The sequence below is a fragment of the Anomalospiza imberbis genome, chromosome 22 (genome assembly GCF_031753505.1).
Source record: "Anomalospiza imberbis isolate Cuckoo-Finch-1a 21T00152 chromosome 22, ASM3175350v1, whole genome shotgun sequence".
In the NCBI taxonomy this organism is placed as follows: domain Eukaryota; kingdom Metazoa; phylum Chordata; class Aves; order Passeriformes; family Viduidae; genus Anomalospiza; species Anomalospiza imberbis.
Genome location: NC_089702.1, coordinates 6,818,098 through 6,839,979, shown reverse-complemented (window position 1 = coordinate 6,839,979; position 21,882 = coordinate 6,818,098). Strand labels below are relative to the sequence as shown.

At 40.2% G+C, this 21,882-nt stretch overlaps 2 protein-coding genes across 4 annotated transcripts in view; one reads left to right on the top strand and one right to left on the bottom strand.

Annotated features, from left to right (window-relative positions):
• Nucleotides 1-21,882, bottom strand: part of NCKAP1L (NCK associated protein 1 like) — a 390,138-nt gene that overhangs the window by 161,894 nt on the left and 206,362 nt on the right. The window lies entirely within an intron of this gene.
• The window catches only part of CBX5 (chromobox 5), a 99,886-nt gene that overhangs the window by 62,728 nt on the left and 15,276 nt on the right, over nucleotides 1-21,882 (top strand). The window lies entirely within an intron of this gene.

The window sequence follows — 21,882 nt, the reverse complement described above, 5'->3', positions numbered from 1 at the left end:
TATTTTTTCCTCTATTTTTTCTCTGGTTTTCCTCTGGTTTTCTTTTTTCCCTCTGTTTTTCCTTTTTCCCTCTGTTTTTCCTCTTTTTCCTCTATTTTTCCTTTTTTCTTCTATTTTTCCTCTTTTTCCTCTCTTTTTCCTTTTTTTCCTCTATTTTTCCTGGTTTTCCTCTATTTTTCCTTTTCTTTCTCTATTTCCCCCCTTTTCCCCTCTATTTCCCCCTTTTTATTCCTCTATATTTCCCCTTTTATTCCCCTAATTTTCCTCTTTTATTCCCCTATTTTTCCTCTTTTCTTCCTCTATTTTGCCTCCCTTATTCCTCTATTTTGCCTCTTTCATTCCTCAATTCCCTCTCTTTTCTTCCTCTATTCCCTCCTCTATTTCCCCTCTATTATTTCTTTTATTATTTCCTCTATTTCCCCCCTATTTTTCCCCCTCTATATTTCCCCTTTATCTCTTTCCCTTCTATTTCCCCCCTATATTTTCCTCTATTTCCCCCCTATTTTTCTCTCTATTTCCCCCTCTATTTATCTCTATTCCCCCTCTATTTATCTCTATTTTCCCCTATTCCCCCTCTATTTCTCCCTCTCTATCCCCGCCTCACCACAACCAATTAATTAATTAATCTATCTATATCTATATTTTTTTTTTTAAATCCTCCCCTCCTCTCTCTCTCTCCCTCTCCCTCTCTCTCTCCTTTTTCCCGGCGCCACCTGGGCCCGTGCGATTTCTTTTAATATTTATTTCAGTCTCCAGTTTGTAGTGGGAAGTGTAGGATTGTTATAGGGAAGGCTCTGCTCCAGGACAGACAGAATGACACAGTCAGCTGACCCGGCCCGGGCCAATGGCGAGCCGCGTGTCAAAAAGGGAAAAAATTGCTTTTTTCTGCTCGCCAGTCCCTAGTTGAAACTAAGTGGGCATGGAAAGTAAGTCCGGCACCCCCCAAAAATAAAAAAAAAACCCCAGGGACATTTGGGGGTGGTGGGGTGTGGGCGGGCAGGGGGCTCATGGGGACCTAAAATTCCTAAAATTCAAAATTTTAAAACCCACTTTACTTTCTTTTTTCTCCCCCCCTCCCCCGCCTTCCTCTTATTTATTTCGCTCAGATTCGCCAAAATTAAAAAAAAAAATCTTTACCTCTTTTTTTTATTATTATTATTTTAGAGGTGCTAAATGCTCGATGCTCTTTTTTATTCTCTTTTATTATGATTTTTTTTAATGATTATCATAATTATTATTCTTTCCAAGAAAGCTGCGCTTAAATATCTCGTAATAAGCGGCTCCGAATTCCCAGCAATAAATCTCAGGCGAACACTGAATATTAAGCCATAAATTACCCTCTCTCTCCCTCTTTTTTTTTAATCTTTTATTTCCTTTTATTTTTATTTAATTTATTAATTTTATTTATTTATAAATGTTTAAAATTTTTTTAAAATTAATTTTTCTCCCTTTTTTTCCCCCGCTTTCTCCTGCTCTGAGTATTCGCATTTAAACGGCAAAATGGGGAAAATAATTCCATTAAAAAGGAGGGAAAAAAATTTAAAAAAAAGGGGGAAAAGGGGGGGATAAACATGGCGACCTCTCCGTGGATAACGCGGGATCGGGAGCGCTCCCAAACTCCTGGAAAAGGGCAAAAATTTGGGGAGAAAAAGGGAATTTTTAGGGGAAAAACCCCCAATCCCCCGCCGGGCTGGGAGCCGGGATTTCCCCTCCACTTTGGGGCCATTTCTCCAGGTTTTGGGGCATTTCTTGACGTCCCCAAAAAGGAAAAGTGGCAGGAAAAAGGCGAAAAAAAAGCGAATTTGGGGTGGGGAGGAGCGGCCCGGGCCGGCGGTTCGGAGTTTCCGGCGATTCCCAAAGTTTGATCGGGAATTTTTCCTGGCGGGGAGGGGACCCCGACCCCATTTCCACCCCAAACCCCCCCAAAATCGCCCCAAAATCAGCCCCTACCTGCAGCCCCGGGAACACCGCGGGGTGGATTTGCAGCAAAAAAAAATCCGATTTTTACCGGGGGAACCCTCGGCCTCCTCCTCCTCCTCCTCCTCCTCCTCCTCCTCCTCCTCTTCCTCTTTTTTGTTGTTAAACCACCTCGGGTTTTTATTTAAAAAAAATATAAATAAATCCCAAAAATCGTCGGGAAAACGTGGGAAATTCCCCCCAATCCCGATTTTTATTTTTGATTTTTTTTTTAAATATATATATTTTTTTGGCTGACAAAGCAAAGCCCCCGGGGGGGGGTTTTTTTGGGGGAATATTTCGCCCCCCCAGCTATGACAGGAACCCGGATGCCAAGGGATTTTATGCTCTTTTTCCTCTGGCTAACAAAGCAAAGTCATCAATGGTAGCAATAAAACCATAAACGGGACCGCAACTGGAAAAAAAAAAAAAAAACACAAAAACACCAAGAAAAAAACCAAAAAAACACCCAAAAACCAACCAAACCCAGGCCAGGAAGGGGGAAAAAATCCGAATTTTTGGCCCCAAAAGTGGCGGCTGGAGGGGAGCTCCCACCTTGGGGCGCTGCCGTGGCCTTGGGGAGGAATTCCGGCCGTTTTCCCCCCAAAATTCCCAAATTTCCGCTGCTTTTTTCCCCCCACTCTGCTTTTCCAAAATCTCCCTGCGGAGTGTGGGGGGAAAAAAGAAAAAATCGGAATTTTGGGAGGATTTTGCTGCTTTCTTTTGGTTTTTGCAAAGCCGGGGGGAGTCAGGGAGGCCAAACTTGGGGATTTTGGGGAGTTTTGGGGTATCCCAAAGGCCGGGATGGGGGCGAGGGGCGCCGGGGCCACAACTTTGGAGGAGTTTCCCTCAAAAAACTTCTCCTCCCTGAGCCTCCTTTTCCCTTTTATCCCTAAATTTTCACTTTCCCTGATTTTTCCTGCTCCTGCTGCTCCTTCCCCTTCATTTCCCCCCTTTTATTTCGCTTTCCCCCCACCTTTATTCCCGTTTTTTCCGCTTCTTTTCGCTTTTTTTTTTTTTTTAATTTTAATTTTATTTCTTTTAAATGTTAATTCTTTTTATTTTTCCTCCTTTTTTTTTTTTTTTTTTTCCCTTCCCAAGGTGGGCTGGAGACCTGCGGGATAAGCGTGGGACCGCGAGCCGGGGGAAGTTTAAGTGTTTTATGACTTCTCTAAACAGAGGGCAAGTCCTAAAAGTCCGCTCGATTTATAGACAGCAGAAAGCAGCTGCCGGAAAAAAAAAAAAAAAACCAACCCCAAAACACATCCACCCTCCAAACTTTGATTTTTTTTTTTAGGGCAAAAATCCACGCGGAATTAAAAAAAAAAAAAAAAAAAAAAAAACAAACACCACAGCAAAACAACAAACCATCAGCGAAACCCCGCAAAAATCTGAATTTTAATTGAATTTTTGGCGTTTCCCAACAGGTTTTTGGCGGATTTTTTTTTTGGGATTTTTACCCCCATTTTAAAAAGTGTTTTTTTTTTTTTTTTTTTTGGAGAAAACCACGCGGCGAGGGGAAGGGGAAGGGATTTGTGGGGAGATTTCTGGCGGAATTGGGTCTGCAAACAATTAAGGGAACTCATCAGCAGAAGCAAGAACAGATGTTTTATTAAAAGTGCGACACAGCGCTGGAAATATGGACAAGTCCTGCAGCAGTTGCTCTTTGTTCCCAGAAAAAAAAAAAAAAAAAAAAAAAAAAACAAAAAACAGCGAAAATCCCAATAATTTCCCCACTCCCATCCTCATATTCCCATTTTTTAAAAAATTATTATTTTTTTTTTACCCGCCCCGGCTACGCTCGCGGGGTGAAAAAAAAAGGGGGGGGAAAAATAAAGAGAGAAAGGGAAAATAATCCCCCCAAAAAATTAAAATGTTATTTTCTTTCCCCTCACCCCCCCGCCGCCGCCCGGCTCGCAGCGTTGATGAGCTGATTTAGGGCGGGGGAAATTTGCCTTAAAAACGCCAAATTCGTCCCAAATTTGTGGGGGTCGGGGCTTGGAAAATCCCAAATCCGCAGGAATTGGGACCAAATCCCGGCCCTGTCCCCCCTCCCTCCCCGCGGCCGCGCGGAGCGGCCCCAAACCCGCCAATTTTGGGTTTTTTTGGGTTTTTTTTTTGGGTTTTTTTGGGGTTTTTTGACCATTTGGGGTCAATCCCTGGGGGAGGGGCTCAGGACGAGCCCCCCCCCAAAAAAAAATTCCGATTATCCGGGGGGGGGGGTTTGGGGTGAAAATTGGGGATTTGGGGGGGAAAATTGGGAATTTGGGGGTGAAAATTGGGATTTTCGGGGTTTTTTGGGACGGGGAATTTTGGGGGAGCGCCCCCCCCCGCGGCCCGCGCTGCGGCTGCGCCGCGCGGAGGCTCCGCGGGGCCATTCAAAGCTTTTATTTATCCCGGAATTTCTTTTTTTTCCCTTTTTTTTCCCTCCTCAATCTCTGCTCCTTTCTCTCCTTTTCCCTTTTTTCCCTCTCTCTTGTTTTTAATTTTTTCTCCATTTTTCTCGCCTTTATTTTGACGTTTATGGCGCACGTGAGCCCCTAATTTATTTATTTTCCCTTTTTTTTCCCTGCTGAAATCTCCTTTTCTTGGGTTGAATATCTCTTTTTCTTGGGGTGAAAAATCCCTTTTTTTATTTTCCCCAAAATCCATCAAATCTGGGGGGACGGCGCCCCAAAAAAAAAAGGGGGGGAACGGGAAAAAAACACCAAATTCCGGGAGGAAAATTGAATTTTTTCACATCCCTCCCAGCCTGGAGGGGCCGCGTGGTTTTGGGGTGAAAACGTCGGGGTTTGGGCAGCTCTTAATTAATTAATTCTAATTAATAAACAGCCGGAACTCCCTTTCCCCCCCGGAATTTTGGAGCCTGGGGCTTTTTTTGGGTTTAAAGTTGGATTTTGGCGCCGCGTGGGGAAGGGTTGGCCTGGCTTTGCTCACTAAAAAATCCATTTTTTACCCCAAAATCTCACCCAGAAAATAATTAATTTTACCCAAAAATCACATTTGCCCCCATTTCCCCATGCAAAAAATCTCTATTCAAGCCCCTCTCGCTGATTTAATTTAATTTACTTGGAAGTTAAAGTTCCTAAGTGGATAAAAATGGGATTTTAGCACCCGGACGAGGCTTTTTTTGGGCCTTTTCCCATTAATTTTTCCTCTTTTTTTCCCGTCTGGAGGAAGAAATTGATTTTATTTCATTTTATTTTATTTTATTTCCTTTTCAGGGCCATTTTGAGAGAGCGCAGCAAAAGTTTGGGGCGACTCCTTGGAGTTTTGGAGCCAAAATAGAGAATTATTATTATTATTATTATTATTATTATTATTATTATTGGGGGAAAATCGCTTTTTTCACTGCTTAAATCCCTCAGCGGCCGGAAAATATTCCAGAAAAAAAAATAGGGGGAAAAAAGGAAGAAAAATAAAAAAAGGGAATTCTGGCAAATGTCAAAACACGTCCAGGGGAGAGGGAGGAGGGGAAAAAATCCAGAATATTCTCATTTTATCCCCAGGCTCCAAAGCGCTTTTGGGGCGATTTTAAGGAATTTTTGGGGTTTTTTTTCCCTATTTTTTTGGAGGTGAATTTTGCTTTTAATTGGGGCAGGGGGAGGGGAATGATTTATTTCGCGATTTTTGCTCCTGCCCAGATTTACTGGCGAAATCCCCAACAAAAGAGAGGCAAAAAAAAAAACAAAAAAAAAAACACCCAAAAATACTCCCCGTGGAAATTCCTCCCCAAAAATCAAAGTTCAGCACCAAAAAGAAAAAAAAGCGACAAAATCCAAGGGGATTTGGAAACACCCCCCCCCCAAAAAAAAAAAGTGTGTTTTAATTCATTTATTTTGGTGATTAAACACAGAAAAAAAGCGAGGAAAAACTGGAAAAAAAATCAGATTTTAATGGGCAAAACCGCGCGGCTCGGGGGTTTGTCCATAGGGAGTGGGGATTTTCCTGAAGGGGGTGGATTTGGGAGAAATTTGGGGTTTTTTGGTTAAATCTGCCGCAGGAAAATCCCTTTTTTTTTTGGGTGGAAAAGCGGCTCAGGCAGCAGGGTGGAATTTCCGGGGGAAATAAATAAAATTAGAGCCAGGCCGGCTGCTTTTTCATTTATTTAATTTTTTTTTTTTTAAAGGTTTTGGGGGAAAAAATCCCGAAAATCCCAAAGAATTCCAGGAGGGGAGAATAGGAGAGGGGCGGCCGTGACGTCACGGCCACGGCCGGGGGAGATTTTGGGGCAAAAAATGATAAAAATGCGAATTTCGGGGCAAAAAATGATAAAAAAATGCGAATTTCTCCTCCTTTCCCAAAGGTGGATCCAGAGGTGTTGCTGATGGGGGGGAAAAGGGTAAAAAAAAAAACCAAAAAATTCGCGTTTTGGGCAAAATTCCAGGGTGAAAATTGCCATTATTTAAAAAAAAAAATCCGATTTTTTCCTTTATTTTTCACCCAAACCCGGCGGGGATGTAATCACAGGGAGCCGGGCTGGAACAATAATGGCAATAATGATCCAGGAAATAATGATCATAAAAATAAAAATAAAAATAAATCGGTTTAATCACGGTTATTTATTTTTAGGGCCGGGATGAAAGCGTTTATTTGGGGTGGATTTATGCATTTTAATCGGGCAGAAAATCCCAATATTTCAGGATTTACTTCAATACTTTCATATTTTACAGGAGGGGGAAAAAAAACCGGTTTGGGGCTGTTTCTTATCAATTTTGGAGCCTTATCGCTTTTTATGGCTCGGGGTGATTTAAAAGCTGCGAGGAGGGAACGAAAAAACCATAAAAATGTTTAAAAAGAAAAGGTTAAAAAACCTTTAAAAATACGTTTAAAAATGGTTCCAAAAATGTTTAAAAAATTAAAATTCCTCCCCAAACCCAAACCCAGCCGGGGGGAGGAGAAAGCGAAATCGAGGAGTTTTTAATGGATTTGGGAATTTCGGGGTGAGGAAAGGAGGAAAGGTTAAAGGGAAAATTCTTTAGAAATTGAATTTTTTTGGGGTGCAAAAAGGAGATTTTGGGGTCTATCCAAGCCGCGGGGGGGTTTGATCGCCCAATCCCCAAATTCTTGAAAATCTCCTCAATTCCGAGCGCGGAGGGATGGGGGAAAAAAATGGAAAAAATCCAAATAAAGGCCCGGGCTGGCCCCAGGCTGGCGAGTTTCTGTCACTTGGTGGCACTGTTCAAAAGCGGCCACGAAATCCGCCCCAAAAATCCCAAATTTTCACCTCCCGGAGGCCCCAAAAATCCCAAATTTTCACCTCCCGGAGGCCCCAAAAATCTGGGACAACCCCGCGTCCCCCTCTGTGCCCCGCGGGTTAAAATAATTCAATTTATTGATGATTTTTAGGGCGTTTTCAGTGGTTTTGAAGATTTTTACAGCATTTATTTAGGGTTTTTTTGGGGGTTTTGGGGTTTTTTTAAGGGATTTGTTTTTGTTTCTTCCTCTCTCCCTTTCTCCCTCTCTCCCATCCCTTTTTTTTGTTGTCGTTTTTTTGTGATTTCGGATTTTTTTTTTCTTTTGCGGTTTTTTAAAAGGTTTTTTAAGGGTTTTAAGAGTTTTTTTTCGAAGTGGGGTGGTTTTTTAGGTTTTTTGCCTCTCTCCCTCTCATTCCTTTTTTTTTGGTTTTTGGGGATTTTTAAAAGTTTTTTTTTACAGGACTTTTAGGAATTTTTTAAAGGATCTTTTAAGGCTTTTAGGGATTTTTAGTGTTATTTTAGTTTGGTTTTTAGTGTTTTTTAGGGTTTTTTTATTAGGGTTTTTACATTTTTAAAGTTTTTTTTCCCTTTTAAACAGTTTTTAAGGTATTTTAATTTTTTTTTTTTCCTCTCTGCGTCTCTCCCACCCTTTATTTTTTAGTTTTTTTTTATTTTGGGGTTTTTTTTTGAGGTTTTTCCTCCCCGCCCCCCATTGACCCGCGGCCCTTTGAGGCTTTGGGGACAAAGGGGATTTACAGCCAGGTGCGTCCCGGCCCCGACACTGCGGCCAGACACCACAATTTGGGCCAAATTCGCCTTTTTTATGGTGTTTGTGTCTGGCGAGGCCGCGGGGGGGAGACGGGGCCGCCCTCGCCTCCTCCTCCTTTCTTCCCCTTCATTTTCCCCTTTATTTTCCCTTTTTGCCCCCTTCATTTTCCCCTTTATTTTCCCTTTTTGCCCCCTTCATTTTCTGGGGTTTTTTTTCCCCTTTATTTTCCCTCTTTCCCCTTTATTTTCCCTTTTTCACCCCCTTTATTTCCCCTTTACCCCCCTTTATTTTCCCTTTTTGCCCTATTTATTTTCTGGTTTTTTCTCTTTATTTTCCCTTTCCACCCCCCTTTATTTCCCCTTTACCCCCCCCTTTATTTTCCCTTTTCCTCCCCTTTATTTTCCCCTTTCCCCCCCTTTATTTCCCCTTTCCCCCCCTTTATTTTCCCCTTTCCCCCCCTTTATTTCCCCTTTACCCCCTTTTATATTCCCTTTTCCTTCCCTTTATTTTCCCTTTCCCCCCCTTTATTTTCCTTTTCCTCCCCTTTATTTTCCCTTTCCCCCCTTTATTTTCCCTTTTTGCCCCCTTTATTTCCCCTTTTCCCCCTTTATTTTCTCTTTCCCCCCTTTATTTTCCTTTTTTTACCCCCCTTTATTTTCCCTTTTCCCCCTTTATTTTCCCTTTTTGTCCCACTTATTTTCCCTTTTCCCCTTTATTTTCCCTTTTTCTCCCTTTATTTTCACTTTTTGCCCCCTTTATTTTCCATTTCCCCCATTTTATTTCCCTATTTTCCCCCATTACTTTCCCTTTCCCCCCCCCTTTATTTTCCCTTTCTCTCCCTTTATTTTTTCCTTTATTTTCCCTGTTTATTTTCCCTTTCCCCCCCTTTATTTTCCATTTTCCCCCTTTACTTTCCCTTTTATCCCCTTTCCTTTCACTTTTTTTCCATTTTCCCAGTTCCCCCCCTTTATTTTCCCCTTTTTCTTTTATTTTCCCATTTTTCCCTTTTTTCCACTTCCCCCCTTTTTCCCTATTTCCCCCCATTTTTAACTTCCCCCCCTCATTTTTGGGTGTTTTCCACCCCTGTTTTCTCCATTTTATCCCAAGTCTCCCATTCCGCCCGAAATATTTTGAATTTTTGCCTCCGACCACTGAAAAATTCCATTTTTTCAACTTTTCTTCTGAGTTTTCCCACGGAAGGAAGAAACCCCCACCAGCAGCAGCCACAAAATCCCCCAAAATCTCCCCAAAAATTCAAATATTCAGAACAACCCCTCCCCCAAAGCCAATTTCCTCTTTCCTGCCGAATTTTTAAATTCAATTTTCCTCCCCTTGACCAATTTTTGCAGCTCCCTTCGCCTTTACTCCCCAAAATCCAGACCTGGAGGTCAAAAAAAAAAAAAAACAAAACGCCAAAAAAAATCAAAATTTCACCCCAAAACTCCGGGACAAAACCACAACTCCCCAAAAATCCAAATTCTCATGGAAATCACCCCAAAACCGCGCTGAAAAATCAAAATATTTCCCCCCGCACCCACGATTTTTGGGGAATTCCTCCACCAAAAAATGGGGAAATCGCCTCTTTCGAAGAATTTTGGTGGTTCCAGGGTTTTGGTTTTGTTGTTGTTGTTTAATTTGGTTTTTTTCCAGGTTTTTGGGGATTATTTCGGGATCATCGATCGCCCACGCGCTCGGGTTTGGGATAAGTTGGATTTTTCCGGTCGGGAATAAATAAATAAATCCCTCAGGGGAAGATCCTATCGCGTTTATTCCGTGTTCGAGCTCCAATAAAAATGTAAATTTTTCCCTCCGTGGTTGCACAATTTTAATTCTCGGCGAACTCCTCACCTCGTGGAAAATGAAAATAAATCCTCGAAATCAACTGGGGCGCCAATTCCTGTTCAAATCTTCATTTCCCATTGAATTTCCCCATTTGAATATTTATTTTCCTATTTAAATCTTTATTTTCCATTGAATTTCCCCATTTAAATCTTTATTTCCGTTGAATTTCCCCATTTAAATCTTTATTTCCATTGAATTTCCCCATTTAAATCTTTATTTTCCATTGAATTTAACTTGATTTTCCATTGAATTTTCCTATTTAAATCTTTATTTTCCATTTACTTTCCCAAATTCAATTTCTTTCTATTTAATTTTCCAACTTAAATTTCTTTCCATTTAATTCCCTTGCATAATCTCTTTTTCCATTCCATTTTCTCATCTAAATTTTTTTCCCCCTGTTCAATTCCTTCACTTAATTCTTTTATTTTTCCCCTCATTTAATTTTCCCGGCGCCCGATCTCATTTGAGAGCGCCGTGATTTAATTCCAGACCTGCCTGATTTAATTTAATTCCATTTTTCCACGCCGATTAATGGGTGAAAAATCCGCGATTTCCTGCGATTCTGTCAATAACCCAATTCCCAATAAATCCACATTACACCAAATTAATTCCCTCTGCTTTCCAGCGGGATTCAACCAAAAAAAAAACGAGGAGAAAAAGGCAGGAAAAACCCAATTTCCAAGGATATAAATCAAACCCGACATCCTAAAAATGTTCCTCGGCCCCGCCAGCCACCAGAAAACGCCAAAACACAGTGAAAAAAATCGATTTTTGGGGGGATTTTTTGGTGTTTTTTGTAGGTTTTAAATTTTTTTTTTTTGGGAATTCCGGCCTGGCGCAAGGAGGGGGAGAGAGAGGCGAAATTGGGTGAGAAACAGCAAAAAAAAATAATTAAAAAAAAAAAAAAAAGCAACTTTAAAGCTCCCATTTCTGTAATCATGTGGTTCCAATAAACGCTCATTGTTTGCTCATAAAATTCTCTTTACGACTCCGCTCCGGCGGCAACAAAACCCGGGGAAATCGGGGCTTTTTTTTTTTTTTCCCTATTTTTTTTTTTTTGCCTCTTTTCCTCGCGTTTTTCACCCCGAAGTTTTGGGGTTCGGAGGGAATTAAAAATAGGAATAAAATGGGGCGCGAGGAGCACAGAAGTCACCGGGAAAATGGGGGAAAATAGGGGAAAAATAGGGGGAAAATAGGGGGGAAATATAGGGGGAAAATAGGAAAATAAATAAAAGGCTAAAAGGAGAAAGAAAGAGGAAAAAATGGGGGGGGGGGAAATGGGGAAAAGGGGAATAAAAGGGAATAAAAGGGAATAAAAGGGAATAAAAGGGAATAAAAGGGACGGCGGCGCTGGGTTGGGCCCCGATAATTCCCTGCCCCAAAGGTCGGCGCGATTTCCCAAAAATCCGATTTTTTGGGGGAATTTTGCCTTTTATTTCGGGCTTTTCCCTCCCTCCCTTTCTCTTTTCCCGCCTTGTTGGGTTTGTTTTAATTCCTGTTTTATTTCGGATTTCATCCGAACTCGGGCGGCGCCAGAATCTCCCTCCCCCAGCGAGAATTCCGGGAATATTTGGATTCCCGAGGCCTTTTTTTCATGGAAAACCACCCAAAACCAACACCACCACCACCAACGACCACGGCGTCCCAAAAAAGCGGCGAGGCAGAGATTCCCAAAAACCCCAAATCCACTTTTCCCACCCCAAAATCCCCTATTTTTTTGCTCCAAAATCCCCTTTTCCCACCCAAAAAAATCTCCTTTTTTACCACCAAATCCTTTTTTTTCGCCCCAAAATCCCCTTTTCCCACCCCAAAATCCTAATTTTTTACCCCCAAATCCTCTTTTTTCACCCCAAAATCCACTTCTCCCACCTCAAAATCCTCCTTTTTTACCCCAAATCCTCTTTTTTCACCCCAAAATCCTCCTTTTTCACCTCAAAATCCACTTTTCCCACCCCAAAATGCCCTTTTTTCACCCCAAATCCCCCCTTCCATCACCCCAAAATCCGGGAATGACCCCAGAATCCCCTCCCCCCCTGGGCCGGGTTGGGTTTTCCAGCCCCGCTGCGAATCCGGGTGGAAAATTCAGATTATTTTTCTTTTTTTGGCCCCAAAAACGGGAATAATTCAAGGTGGGGAGGGAGTGGAAGCGCCGCGGGTTGGGAATTTTTTGGGGTTTTTGGGGTTTTTGGGGTTTTGGGGGTTTTGGGGGGTTTTTGGGGATTTTTCTAGGTTTTTCTGGCGGTTCCCGCGGGGGAAGGGGAGGGATCAGGTGATGGATGGGGGAAGGTGCTCCTAGGTAGGACGGGAATAAAAAAGGGTCAGGGTTTAAACTCGGCCCCCTCGTTAAGCCAGGCTTAAAGTCAGGGGGAAAGGCCAGGGGGAAAAAAAATTAAAAAAAAAAAATAGAATAAAAAAAATAAAGCACAAAAAGAAATTAAAAAGGAAAAAAAAAAAGAGAGGGAATTAAAAAAGAAATAAAAGAAGGGAAAGAGAAATTAATAAATGGATAGTAAAACAGGAATTAAAAATAGGAAATAGGAATAAAATCAGATATAAAAGTAGAAATAAGGTATAGAAATGGATATATAGAAATGGATATATAGAAGTTCATATACATAAAAATGAATATATAGAAATGAATATATAGAAATTAACATATAGAAATGAATATATAGAAATGAATATATAGAAATGAATATATAGAAATGAACATATAGAAATGAATATATAGAAATGAAAAGAGGAATACAAATGGGAATAAAATATAGAAATAAAATAGGGAAATAAATAGAAGAAAAATAATATATAAAAATAAATATAAGAAGAATATATGGGAATAAATATATAAAAGTAGGAATAGGAATGAAGCGAGAAATTAACATAGAAATTAAATGTGGGGATAAATATAGGAATAAAAAATAGGAATAGAAATGGAAATAAAAAATAGAAATAAATAAATGAGAACTATAGACAGGAAAAAAATAGAAATAAAAGAAATGTAAAAAGCAGGAATAAAAAATAGAAATAAAAAATGAATTAAAAACCTAAATAAATCAATAAAACAAGGGAAGGGGAGGGCCCTGCAGGTCAATAAATCCCAAAGGCGCTTCCCGGGAAAATCCCAGCTCGGTTCCCCAAAAATCCCCAAAATGCCCCAAAACCGCGCGGGACAAAACCCCGCAAAAGGAGAATTTTACACCAAAAAAGAAAAAAAAATCCGCTTAAAAAAGGCCGTAAAAGCGCCGGGCAGGAGGAGCTTTGGGGCTGAAAGGGTTAACCATTAATGAGCTGCCGCTGAATATTAATTCATTCATTAATTCCTTCATTAACCCCGCGCGGGCCGCGAGGTGGGGAATCCTAAAAAAAAAAAAACCTAAAAATTCCTTAAAAAACCGAAAAATTCCTAAAAAAACTCCTGGAAAACGGGAAGGGGGAGGGGTGGGGACGGGGCCGGGGCTCTCCCCAATTAACAGCAGCTCATTAATTACCGCCCAGCCCGCGCCGCCCCTCCGCGCACGCGCGGCCCCTCCGCTCATTTCTTTCACGACTTCCGCGGCCAAAGTGCGCTTTGAAAATTTCTCCTCCTTTCTCCTCGCTTTATCCCCATGGGTTTTTTACCTTTTCCCCCCTCTCCTCCTTCTTTCACCAATTTTTAAAAAAAAATTTAAATTTTAATTTCCCCTTTTTCCCCCCCCCCCACCCCGCGCGCTCCAAACGATACCAAAGCGAGGGGATGGAGGGGGAGGAAAAATCGGATTTTTTTTTTTTTCATGTTTTCGAGCAGAAATCACCGATTTTTTATGGATTTTTTTTTTTCTCAGTATTTTGATTTTTTTTTTTATTTATTTTTCCTCTCTCCCCGCCTCGCTCCTTCCCCCGCCCGCCGCATCATCATCATCATCCTCGGGTTATGGATCATTAGCTGCACATCTGAACCAATAAGCGAACACTTACCGGGCTCCTGGCTCCCCCTTCCCTCAATCCCGACCTTTTTTTTCCTCTTTTTTCCTCTTTTTTTTCCTCTCTTTTCCCTCTTTCCGCTCCTCCGCCGCCGCTCAGCTCCGCGCAGCCACCAAAAAACCGCAAAAAAAAACCCCAAAAACCCAAACAACAAGAAGAAGAAGAAGGAAAAAAAAAAAAAAGAAAAAACCCGAAAATTCAAATTACAAAGCGAAAAAAAAGAAGCAGCTGGACCGGCAGGAATGGATTTTTTTCAAGACGGGGTTTTTTGGGTGGAAAATAGGGTGGGGAAGGGGATTTTTGGGGCGGAAAAAGGGGATTTTAGGAGCGCTGTGCGCGGAGGAAGCGCTGGGTTGGCCCCGAGGGGAGGGGGAAGAGGCGGCGACAGCAGTAAAGTCATTAATGCCAAATTCCCAAAAAGAATTCCAAGCCCGGGGAGACGAGGGAGGGAAAAGGGGGCCGGGATGAGGGGAAAAACAAGGAGAAAACAGCCCCAAAAAAAAATAAAAATAGGGGGAGATGAAAAATACGTGGTTTTGGACCGGCCAAAAAAGGAATAATTCAAATAAAACAAAGGAAATGCTTAAAAATAAGTTAAAATGATGCATTAGGATTAGATTTTTAAAAGGGACTGGGAAGTAATATAAAAAATGAACTAGAAAATAAATGGAAATATATATTTTGAAGTAAACGGAAAGTAGATTTTATATTAAATAGGAAGATAAATGAAAAGTGACTTGAAAATAAATGCAAAGAATAAAGGGAAAATAATTTTTAAAAAATAACTTAATAAATAAATTAAAAATAAATTTTAAAATAAAATTTTAAATGGATAAACAAATTAATATAAAAATAAATTGACAAATAAATTGACAAATAAATTGACAAATAAATTGGCAAATAAATTGACAATAAACTGACAAATAAATTGACAAATAAAGTGACAAATAAATTAAAGATAAATATAAAAAATAAATATAAAAAATAAATTAAAAAATAAATTTAAAAATAAATTAAAAAATAAATTAAAAAATAAATTAAAAAATAAATTAAAAAATAAATTTAAAGAGAAATTAAAAAATAAATTTTAAAATAAACTTTAAAATAAATTTAAAAGTAAATTTAAAAATAAATCAAAAAGTAATTTTAAAAATAGGTTAAAAATAAGTTTAAAAATAATGTAGAGAATGATTTAAAAAATAATTTAAAAAATAATTTAAAAAACAATTTAAAACACGAACAACGCGGCCGGAACCAGCAGCGAACACCCCCCTAAATAATTTTTAAAAAAACCAAGAAAAAAACCAGAAAAAACGCACTATTTTTAATAAAAAACAACCCCCGCGTAGCCCTGGCACCGCTTGGGCTGTTCCAGGCAGCAGAACTGCGAAAGAGTCATAAGAAAACCACAATAAAAAGTTCACGTTCATGGATGGAGTCCACATGACTTCCTGTGGCCAATCCAACTTGTGATTCAGTCGTAAACTTTTATTGCTCAGCTGTAAATTTTCTGCAAACAACCAGGAATGCGTTGCATTTTTTTTTGTGACGAGTGCAAATGCTCTGTCGCCATGTTCTGCCCCGATATTCCGATTTTTTCCCCCCCTCTTTTTTATTTTTAAAGCTGATTTTTACCCTTATTTTGATTTTATATATATTTTTTTTAATTATTTTTTTCTTTTCCCCCTCAGGCGGCCGCTCCGGTGGGGAAGGCACGGCGTTAAAAATGGGAATTTCGCAGATTTAATTGCGCGCTCGGGCTGGGTTAAATCGGAATTTTCATTCGCATTTGCTGGCGGGGGTTCATGGGGGAAAAAATAAAAAAAATTAAAAATAAATGGGGGGAAAAGGAGAAAACATAAAAAATGCAGCGCGCTGCGGTGGGGGGATAAATCCATGAAATAAGGAGTTTAAAATGCATTTAATTGATTGGAAAATAAAAAAAAAAAGGGGGAAATGGGAATTTCGGGGCCCCCGCATTTCCCTCCCTGCCCTGGGCGTGTCCAGCGCTCCAAAATTCCCATTTTTCGCCTTTTCCACCCCAAAATTTCCCCTTTTCCTTCCCCATCCCGAGGGGAACCTGGAAAACCCCAAATTCCGCCCAAAATCGGGATTTTTTCCCGGCCGCGCTTTGCCCAAATTCACCGTCCCAAAGCAAAAATCCGATTTTTCCCCCCCGTCTTTTTCCCCCTTTTGTGCTCCCCAGGTGGGGCCCCGCGATTTTTGTAAATTGTCATTTCAATTGTCATTTAATTGTCTTTTTAATTGTCATTGTAAAGGGCGGAGATTGTAATTATTTTAAATTTTTTTTTGGTTATTTTTAGCTGTCCTTTTTTTTTATTATTTTTATTTTTTTTTCCCTGCCCCGGGGGCGTGGAAAGGGCTGGAAAATCTGGATTTTGGGACTCGGAAATGACATTTTTTTTTGGCCGTGTCGAGGCCTGTTCGGCGGCACCCGCGAACCACAAAAAGCGACCGCAGATCCTCCTCCTCCTCCTCCTCCTCCTCCTCCTCCTCCTCCAAACCCAAACCCGCCTTTTCCCCCCCAAACCCCCCTAAACCCCTCCTAAAATCCTCCTAAACCCCCCCAAAAATCCTCTTTAATCCCCCACCCCCCCGAAACCACCAACAATCAGCACGTCCAGCTGCAAAAAATACCCCCAAAATTCAAATTATTCCCATTTCCCCGCTTATTTTCACGCCAGATCCCACTCTGTTTCGCCCCGCAGGTAATTAATTTAATTTTAATTAATAAAACAAGCCCGGAGCGGTGGCGGGAGGATTGATTTGTCTTTATTTTATTTTATTTTTTATTTTATTTTTTTTTTCCCGCGTGTCTGGGCCGCCCGAAGGACACAAAGGTTGTAACGCCACCGGATGGACGGGAAATTCCTTTTATTCGCTTTACAAACCACCAATAAATTTTATAACAGGTAATTAAAAGTTACGAGGGGGGAAGCTCCGAGCTCAACAGTTCCCGAGCACAATGGAGATCCCATTTATTTATTTTTTTTTTTCCCACCATAATAAATTCCAAAATGGGGGAAAAAAACTAGAAAAAGCCCCCAAAACAAACCCAAAAAACCAAAAATAACCCACCAAAAAAAACCCCCAAAACCTCAAAAAAAAAAAAAAACCAAACCCAAACCCCCACAAAAAAATACAAAAAAAAAATAAAAATCTGATGTTAAAATTAACTTGGGAGCGGATTTTTGTGGCCAATTCCATCACCGCCCTCCCCTCCTAAAATTAATGATGGAATTTCAGCAGAAAGAAAAATTTAAAAGCTTTTTTTTTTTTTTAATATGAGAATTAAAAAAAAAAAAAAAACACTAATTAAACCGAATAAAAGCGGATTTGCGCTTTTTTATTTTTAATTTTAAACCCCCAACCCTTCCCGGCAGAGTTTCCCCCCCTTCCCTCCCTCCGAGCTGGCTTAAAATACCAAAAAAAAATATAAAAAAATAAAAATACAGCGAGGCCAAAAGGAATTTAACGCTCCAGAAATTCGTTGTCTCGCCGATATTCGGGGGCAGAATAAAAAATAAACGAATTTTTGCCGCTAACGGCCGCAATAAACGCGATTGGAATCGTAAATTAAAGCGATTTCTCGCAACTCCGGGAAAAGGGGAGAAGCAGGAAAATGGGATTGCTCCATAAAAAGCCGGCAATGAGCCGATATTTCTTATTCCAGGCGGCGGGGATGGGTTTAATTTCGGTAATTCCGGTAATTCCGGCGCGAGGATCATTCCGGGATAATTTAAATTTAAATCCCCCCATAAAAAAAAAAAAAAAAAGCGGAAAAAAAAATAAAATAAATTAAAAAAAAATCTAATTTTTCCTAATTTTTTTCCGCCGCGCGGATAAGTGGATGGCGGCTCGAGACGACGAGAAAATCAACATTTTTCCCCCTAAAATAAAACAAAAAAAGGAAGAGAAGTAATTCCATCATTTAAAGCCGCGGAGATAAATGTCAGGGCGGGATGAAAGCGCGGCGGATTTGGGGGTTTAAAGATGACAAATGCGCCACAAAAACGGCTTTTTTCGGGGTTTATTATTATTATTTTTAACCGCTTTGCTGAGTTCTCCGTCTCCTCCCTGCCGAGCATCGCGAAGATAATTTTAATTTTTTTTTTTTCCGAAGCGACAAAGCAGAATATCTTTAATTTCCCCCCATTTTTGGGCGGTTTTTAAATGGTTTTTATGGTTTTCCCTCCTTTTATCCCTCCCGTAATAAAGGGAGGGACAACCTCCTGGGAGGAAAAACGGGATAAATATTCCCCAAAAATCCGATTTTTTAGCACAAACCGTGCATTTATGCCTGATAAACCCATTCCTTCACCTTCCCCGCCTGCCACCCCCGGGGAAAAAAAACAGAATAATTCGCATTTTTCGGGATTTTTTTGGGGAAAACCTCCCAGATTTGGGGATTTCGGGCGATTTCCGAGCATCCCTCGAAATTCCCATTTTTTGGGGCGTTTTTCCTCTTCCCAACCCCATTCCAGAGGTAAAATTGGGCTGAAAATGCCCCAAAACTCCTGCAGTGGTTTCTCCTTTTTTTATCTTTTTTCCCCATTTCCCCCCATTTTTTCCTTCGCTTTTCCCCTTTTTTCCCCCCTTTTTTCCCCCCTTTTTTCCTCTTTTCCCCCTTTTTTTCCTTCCCCTTTCCCAGGATCCAGCAATTCCGAGCCTTGCAGGGAATTCGCTCCATTTATCATTAAAAAACCGAGGTGAAAAATGGGGGGAAACGAGACAAATCCGCTTGGGAAGAGCGAAATTCAAGGAAATTTGGGGGAATATTTGAGAGTTTTCCTCATTTTGGAAATGAGTCAAAATCCTTTTGACTGGAATAAAATAAAATACCGTAAAAATTGAATTAAATGGAATAAAATAGAAATGCGCAGCAGTGGGGGGAAAGCGGGGTTAATAATAATAATAATTATTATTATTATTATTGCTAATTATATTAATAAAGTGCTTTTTGTGGTGTCCGTAGGGGAAGAAAGGAGAATAAAAAAAGAGATTTTTCCTATCTGGGGGGGAAGAAAATAATCGACGAATGAATAAATGAAGAAATGATTGACCAAATTAATTCCATTTATTCACAATATTGCTTATTTTTTTCTCCCCACCTCCAAAATCGCCGCGATTCCACCCAAAATTCCGGCAGGAAAAGGCGCCTCCGGCCCCATCCCGCTTTTTTTCCCATGGGATTTTCCCCCCAAAAAATAAAAAATCCCAAAAAAATAGAAAATAAAAAATTTCCCTCCCCCAACCTTCCCCAGCCCTCCAGCGGCGACAAAAGGCTCCGAAACGCCGAAATTGTTCAATATTTGGATTTTATTGGGATTTTCCCCCGCAGCTCCCGGCGGACAATCAACAGAGAATTGAATGAGGTTTTATTTGATTTTATTTATTTTTGTTTGCCGGCCCCGCTCTTTTGTTTGCCGGCCCCGCTCGCCGGGGGAATCCTCAGGAATTGACCCAAAATTGGGATTTTTCCCCCAAAAAAGTCGCGTTTTGGCAGGCGGAGGTGATTTGGAGGGAGGGGCGCTGGAGGCAGAGACGACCCCGCGCTCGCTTGGAACCTTTTTATTCTTTCATCTGGATTAATTGGAATTATTTTCGGTATTTACGGCATGTCTCACGGACACAACACAACTCCACGCTGGCCAGAAGTGGCTTTTGTTTGTTCCTTCATTTTTTTCCTTTTTTTTTCCCCCTTTTTTAAATCCATATTTTTAATATTTTCCCGTCGGGAATCGCAACATCAAGAGGTGGAACACGCAGAACGACGAGCTCGCTTTTTAATCATAATTTTATTATTATTATTTTAATTTTTTTTTTGTACATAAAAACAGACGACGATTTTTTTTTTTCTTTAATTTTTTTTTTCTCCCCCGGAATTTTTTTTTTCCCGTTTTTTTTTTTTATATATTTTTTTTTATTATTTTATTTTTCATTTCCCGAGCATGAACAAGATAAAAGTCAAGACAAATAGATAATAACTCTACATTCAGTGCAATTGATTCCTACACTACTTTATAAGCACAATAAAATAATAACAATACTGTGCGTTCTCAACTAGGCAGTTTCAGTTGTTGGGGTTTTTTTTTCTTTTTTTTTTCTTTTTTTAATTTTTTATTTTATTTTTTTAATCATCATCATCATCATCATTAATTAATTATTTCCAAGAAAATAAGCAGCAACAAACGACAATAAAACCGCATTACAAATACTTCCAAAGCATGACTCCTTCTATAGGTAGTGATAAGTACAATACAAGGTTGGTTTTTTATTTTTTTTGTAACTATTTTAATTATTATTATTATTATTATTATTAATTATTATTTTTTAGGTTTTTTTTTTGGCTACTTAGTAGCTTGCACGGGGGCCGCTCGCTCTCCTCTGGTTATTTTAAATTAAATTTTCGGAGCGAATTTGATCGATCTGGAAGCCCCCCCCCTCCCCCCCCCCTTCCCTGGTTTGCTTAATTAGGGTTGATAATTAAATTATTGCAGGTTTTCCCTTTAGGTAGTACAGGAAGAACTTCGAGTGCTCACGGACAGCGGCGGGGGAAACGGGGAAAAAACGGGAAAAAAAGGGGAAAAACAGGGAAAAAAAGGGGGAAAACACAGAAAAACCATGGGGAATAACGCTGGAAAAACATGGAAAAAACACGGGAAAATGGGCGAAAACATGGGAAAACACAGGAAAAAACATGGGAAAACGTGGGGAAAATGGAAAAAACTTGGGGGAAACGGAAAAAAATATGGGAAAACCAGGAAAAAAATGCAGGGAAATAAGGAAAAAATGGGGGGAAAGATGGGGAAATGGGGGAAAAGAATAAAAAAATGGGGGGAAAAGATGGGAAAATGGGGGGAAAGAAGGAAAAAATGTGGGAAAAAAAGGAAAAAATGTGGGAAAAGATGGAAAAAATGTGGGAAAAAAAGGAAAAATGTGGGAAAAAGGAAAAAATGTGGGAAAAGCAAAGGGAGGGAGGCGCGGCTTGGCCTGTCCAGGGATTCCCAAAAATTCCTAAAAAAAGCGGATTTGGGACTGAGCCAGGTGAGGCTCAGCCCAGCAAACCCGCGGGAAAAAAGGGAGAATTCCAGGGAAATTCTGGGAAAATCTGGGAAAAAAAAACCTGGGGTCTTTCGGGTGAGTGAGAGGAGGAAAAAAAAACCTTAAAAAAAGCAAAAATCGCCCCCAAAAAAAACCCCAATAACAGCGGGACAAAGTCAAAGGTGTTCAAATAACCCCCGAATTTGGGACATTTCGCTCCCATATCACTCCCACTCCTTGGAATAACTCGGTTCTTTCATTTATTTTAGCCTAAAATGCCATTTTTAATCCTATTTCCCCCCCTTTTTTCGCTCGTTTATGGAACTAATCAAAAAAATAGAGTGTGGAAAAAAGCCACAAAGAAGGGAAATTGAAATAAAAAATGCTCCCAAAATCAGAATTTGGGATGAGCATGGACATTTCCATCCCAGGCTGGATTAATCGCGCTCATAATTCCATTTTTAATCCAATTCCCCCCCAATTTATGGAACTAAAAAAGAAGGAAAAAAGGCGGGGAAATGGGAGAAAAAAGCAGGAATTCGGGAATTTTCTCTGACAGTAAAAATGGGATCCCAAATCCAAATTTGGGACGAGCGGTGACATTTCACTCCCAGCCCAGTTAATGACCTGGTTTAGCCGCGTAATTTCATTTTTAATCCGATTTTTTCCTCCAAATATGAAACCAAAAAAAAAAAAAAAAAAAAAGGGGAAAAACAGGTGGGAAAAGGGGAGGAAAAAGGGAGAAAAAAAAAGGGGGGGGGGGGGAAAGGGGAAAAAAAGGGATAAAAAAGGGGGGAAAAGTATTAAAAAAGAGGGGAAAATGATAAAAAAGGGGGGAAGGATTGAAAAGGGGGAGAAAGCTAAAAAAAGAGGGGGAAATGAGCAAAAAAGTGAGGGAAAGGAGGAAAAAGGGGGAAAGGATTTTAAAAAGGGGTAAAAATACATAAAAATGGGGAAAAACAGGAAAAGTGAGGAAAAAAAGGCAAACAGAGGGGAAAAGGGGGGGGAGGAGGAAAAAAAGGGGGGAAAGGAGGAAAAAAAAGGGGGAAAAAGGAGGAAGAGGGGGAAAAATTAGGAAAAAAGGGGAAAAGG